The sequence below is a fragment of the Dermacentor albipictus genome, chromosome 8 (genome assembly GCF_038994185.2).
Source record: "Dermacentor albipictus isolate Rhodes 1998 colony chromosome 8, USDA_Dalb.pri_finalv2, whole genome shotgun sequence".
Classification (NCBI taxonomy): Eukaryota; Metazoa; Arthropoda; class Arachnida; order Ixodida; family Ixodidae; genus Dermacentor; species Dermacentor albipictus.
In genome coordinates this window covers 70,463,048-70,469,047 of record NC_091828.1, presented here as the reverse complement: position 1 = coordinate 70,469,047, position 6,000 = coordinate 70,463,048, and positions in this window count along the sequence as shown.

Sequence of the window (6,000 nt, the reverse complement as noted above, 5' to 3'; positions counted from 1 at the left end):
CGAAACCAAAATAGAGACCATCCACAAAGCCCCGGCCCCAACCAAAGAAAGAGCTAAAGGAATTTTTAGTGTATGATATACTTTTACAATCGGTTCTTGTGGGGTAGGTCTCAAACAACCGGAAAACTTTACCATTTGGTTGATAAAAATGACAACTGGAAGTGGGATTAGGAGCATCAAAGCGCATTTCTAGGCCTAAGCAAGTCCTTAATGTCAGAATCCTTGCTTTTACATACATTTTAATAAAAGTCCTTCCTTGATACTGTCATGTGATGCGTCCTCAGTAGGTGGCGCAGTAATGGCTCACTGTGAGAACACAGAAAACGAACAGCCGATCTCCTACGCATCGAGGACACTCACGAACGCTGAACGGAACTACACTAAAATTGACCTAGCAGCGTTAGCTGTTGTGTTTGGTGTTTGTCATTTTCCCCGCTACTTAGCCGGGCGAAGATTTACCATTTTCACAGGCCATAAACACTTCTAGGAATATTCTGGAGGGAAACACAAATTAGCGAAGTTCTGTCACCTCGCATGCTGCTTCGAAGTTTAGTGCTTTCGGCGTATGAGTAGCAACTTGAGTACCGAAAATCTCTAGACCCCGCTAACGCGGACTGCTTGAGCAGGTTGCCGGCTTCGGGATTTCATCAAGACGCCGCCACTACCGGCGATGTCTTACTCTTGGGAGCTGTGGAGCACCCACCAGTCACCGCCGGCGATGTAGCATCATGCACGTAGCAGGACTTCCAGCTTTCAAAGGTGAGGAAGTGAACCGTTTATGGCTGACCGAATGAGCGGGTTCCCCAATAATATGGTGCATACGAGGCAAGACAGTGTCAACTTTTGTTGCACAGAGATTGCGTGTACTGGGGAACCGCGTGGTGATTCGGTTGACGTTGCGAAAGCATGTGCTCGTGCTGTTGCAAGCAAACCATCCCGGAATATCGGCCATGAAAGCTCTCGGGAGATCCTACGTTTGGTGGCCTCGGATGGACGCAAAGATTCAAGAATTTGGGCGGCACTGCATGTCGTGTCAACAAAATAGGCAAAGTGAAGCCAGGGTGCCTACCCACTTTTGGACAAAGCAGGAGCGGCCCTGGAGCAGAATCCACCGTGACTTTGCATGGCCCAGTGACGGTGCCATGTTTTTTGGTGGTCCTTCACACCTTCTGCAACTGGGCGGAGGTGGAAATAGCGACTTCAGCACACTTGTCGGTTTTAACGAATGACTGCGCAAGATGTTCGCAACGGAGGGTTTGCCGGACCTTATTGTGTCCGACAACGGCGCAGCATTTACGAGCCAAGAAATAGAGTCATTCCTCAAACTAAATGGCATTCAATACAAGTATAACGCCCCTCACCACCCGTCAATTACTGGCAGAGCAGAACGCATGGCGTGCGAGGTGAAATATGCACTTACGGGTCACAGCTGAAGAACACTACCGTGTAAAGTCCCTTGGTTTTAGTTCCAAAAGCATTGTACACCCCCACTCGGAGACAAGCAAGGTCCCTGCAGAGCTTGTGTTGGGAAGGGACTTGAGGTCAAGCATGGCAAGACTGCACCCCGACAGGATGCATGCGGAATGCATGCGGCAGTTACTACCCCAAAGTTTTCAGTGTGGTGAAGGAATTTTCGTTAAGTAAGAGGTCCAGACGCCAGACGGAAGCACACCTGGTCCCGTACGTGGTTCCGATGGTGTCGATGTGTGCTTGGGACCCAACACCAAGGATCGCACAAGGTGGTGTAAGTGCCTCATTTGCTCAACCCGAACCCTCAAGTTTGGTGCCTGCGCTTTTACTGCAGAACCACCAGATTTGAGATGCTTGCCCGTCAATGACGTCCAGTAAATAGTTATCGTTTCCGTGATTAGCGGGGAAGGGATGTGATATCGCTTTAGTGAACTCGTGCAGTGAAGTGCCGGTGAAGCAGTGTAGCTTGGGCCGTTATCCTATCGACCACCATTAGCGCACATAATGGTGCGGTTTAATCTATTTAAAGAAGCCACTCTCTAAGTAAACTGTTCTTCTCTTAATCGCTTATCTGCTCTCCGGGCGTCGGTCGGTGGCAACATAAACAACGCAGGACAAACAAATGTAGGTGACCTGAGCAAAAGCCAAAAGCTATACATCAGGTACATGCACCATGCATTAAAACGCACATGCAAGAATAGCCACCACGTGACCCCTTAAGCGCAAGAAACGGTATATAACATATGTATAGCCATAGTCTGAGTGCATACGCATGCGTGCGATTTCGTCGAGAAACACCAGGCACGATGCATCATCCGTCGGCTGAGCCGATGCCCTGTCAACTTGTCAGAATCCAGAGTCAGCGCACGTCACCGCCAGGTCGACTTTGAATTCACCGACAACTGCCAGAATGGCAGCGTCATCACAAGCAAACGACATGACTGAGTGGCCGCGAACCTTTCGACATCGCAGTTCGCGATCGAAGATACTGTAACGTGTCTTCGCCGCATTCTCCGACTCGCAAGACACGTCGACCTGTATGGGCTACCACTTAAGGTCGGCCTCTCGGCCACGATCTTCCATAGTGTTTGCGGCGTGCATCAGTCGTATTCTTATCCGCGTTCGCGCCGTTGCACGTAAGCAAGCTGCAACAATATACGCCACATATACAACAATACATGGGATGCGCAAAGAAAACATGACTGACTTTTGTGTTGGAAAAAGTAGAACATAACGTTCTTATCAGTGCTTCTGGCAGTAAAGATGGCGCATTCATGCGGGTGCGTAATAATGTGCGCGTAAATTTGGTCTTCTACGACATGCCGCCGTCATATCATGTGCTGAGGTTTGGCTCCTGCATTTGGTTTTCGCAATTCTCGGCGGTGCACATGACTCTCGGGGAAAGGAGCGATTTCTAGATGTAATACCTTGGGACTGACAGTATGTAGTTAAATGCTTTAACCTGAAATGAATGGCGACCACCATACAGATCTCGACTTGGGCGCTCTTGGTGAGACTGCTGGGATTGACGGGCTCACATCTAAGGCCCACCTGAGGAGCACGTCTAGGGGACAAACTTTCCGACGCGCAATACTTCTGCTCAGCATGTTCAGGCTGACTCCGACCAAATAATTGAATTTTGTTAGCCCGATATTTCGGAGGCCATTCGGCTCCTTCCTATGGGGGTTGTTCTTCCGGGGTGGAGGGGGGGGGGGAGGGGGGGGAGGAGCGGTGCGCAGCTGCACACCGCCACCCTCCTAAGATCAACCCCCTGAGGAAGGTGCCGAATGGGCTCCGAAATGTCGGGCTAATAAACTTCAATTATTTGGTCGGAGTCAATCTGAAAGTCCTAATGATTTTTCCACCCAGACCGGTGATTCCGTCAAATGTTTAGTTTCAATACTTCTCCTCACTTGCACAAAGTTTGTTTTGCTCTCTTGCACTAAGAAGAAGAAGAAGCCGGAGGGGGCGTATGCACATCACGTCGGCTCCGAATTCCTCGAATGCTTTTGTAGCGGAAATAGCACAAGAAGCCACCCGCTATTGCACGCCGACGGACTCAGCTCGTTCCCAGAAACAATCGAATACCTCAAGCTGGGTGGGATTCCCATTTGTCAAGCCTCTACGACAATATTTTGGCCGGACCTCATCGTGGGAGAGCCGCGAGGCCGCGCGCTGGAGGCGGCTTCCTCAACAATTCCCGATTATTTTCTCAATGATGGAAGTCACCGCAGTCGGGTGCAGCACATCCCAGGAAGAATTTGATATAAGCTAGTGATGGAAGAAGGTCAGACACAGAAGATCGGACCGACGAACCTCCCAACATTGTAAGAGCACCTTGTCGCCGACGTGGCTCGTCAAGCGCAACAATAACCTATTGAAAGGCAGGCTAGAGCAAATAGGCAAGGCAAGCAAAAGGCCACATTTGCGAAGAGGGGATTACAATATTGTGATCAGACCCCGTGGAGGATTCAAAATATCCGAGCACGGTATAGTTCACATCATAGCTGCGGTACAAGATGCGGCAGGAATTCATCGAGACGAAAGGGAGGAGGACATTGTCTGCCGCAACAATTATCAAAATATCTTCATCGTCCCTACATCGGATCAAGAGCGAGCAAGATTCACACGCATCAAGATTTTAGACACGTTTTACGAGACCAATGCTTACGAGACAGTGCCTGACATGACGGCCAAAGGAGTCATCGGAGGAATCCCTCTCAACAAGGGCCCAAGAGAAATCACAGCAGTGGTAGTTACGAGAAAAAAACCAATGGCGATAGCAGCAAAGAGACTCAGTAATAATACCACACTGATTGTGCTCTTTCATAGACACAAAGTGCCCACGTACGTCCGATACAAGTAAGCGCTACTCCCTTGCTCCCTGTACAGGAAACATGTTGATTTCTGTGACCAATGTAACAGACTTGGACACAAAGGAGATGTATGCCCCAACCCTGATAACAAGATTTGTGCGGGATGTGGAACGACAAACCCAGATAAAGACCATACGTGCCAACTTAAATGTCTCTTATGCGTCGAGGACCATCCGACCGCAGACAAGACTAGAAAATCCAAATTCAAAAAGCCCTTCATCATTAAACAGAGACAACGGCGCAGACTTCAACGAGAACGACAAGAAGATCATGAAGACGCTACCTGAATAGGGCAGAGTCTCGCGGAACACCTGGCCTCCCAAACGCCAGGGAACGACGCTACAGATGGAGAACAAGGTCTCCATTCACCACCAGATCCTTATCGTGATCCGGCTCCAAGACACCGGGAACACAACCCGGATCCAGATCCAGGTCCAGAACTAGGCCATCGTCTTCAGCAAACCTGACAATCACGGTGAGCTGGCTGGACGTGGTCGATTGCGTGCGCTCGGGGGCTGGCGCTGAGACTGCCATTAATAACGAGATAAAGCAACTAAAACAGGAGAATGCGCAGTTGAGGATGTCGCCAGCACGTATGAGCCATGAAATAAAAATTCCGAAGGAAGGAAGAAACCAAATAAATCAGGTAACTGCCGCTCCACACGCGAGCACGAAGGCGCCATCTGAAATCCCGGGCAATAAGATGGACGAAGGGGATGACCCCCCTTCATTCAAACGCAAGGCCCAAGCCAGAAGTGATAAATAAGATAACGCAGTGGTAGATAAAGCATTAGCCCATATTCAAAAGACCCTAGCAGAGATGCAAATGTCAAATGTAAAACTGGAAGAAATGATGAATCAAATGGCTAAGGCAATAGCGGATATTATGAGTAGATTAGACATGCTAGAGGCAAACCAGTCACCAGGTAATCGGCTCCCTTCCGTCGCGTCAGAAGCACCACCACCCTTACCCACTTCACAGCCACATAATTATATACGATCAGCTTCTCTCCAACCGCCCGTCTCCCTCCCATTGATGCATCCGAAATGAGGCGCGCTAAAGGAGGTTTCAGGATATGGCAGTGGAGTTGTAGATGGTACGAAAACAAAAAGTCAGTTTTGCAGCAGTATTAAAAAGATAAGGATAGACTAGACGCCATAATTGCAAAGCTAGCAGGATATAGATCTTCTGACTATGCTGAAGGGGACACCAGGGTATTAACCACGCTGGTAAAAAGAAACATAACTTCCGCGCAGCACAACACAGGCATAAAGCACGCTGACAATATTTTATTGGAACTCATCTCACAAAAAAGACAGGACGCAGCTTATTTATTCTCAACATTTATTGCTACCCCAAGCTATACAAACAAAAAATTCAAGAACCTATTCCAGAACACACTCAGACTTGCTGGAGAAAACACGGTAGTTCTAGGATTAGATTCTAGTGCCCCACACACCACGTGGGGATACTTATATACCAGAGCAAAAGGAAGGCACTTATGGAACGACTCGTTAGAATTAGGCATCAGCTAGTCACAGACCCCACCACTCCAACCAGAGTAGGCACGGCACTAAAGAAGGACACAACCCCAGACCTATCCTTTACTACGAATATTGAAAAGGTTACGTGGCACCATACACTGGAAGGTTT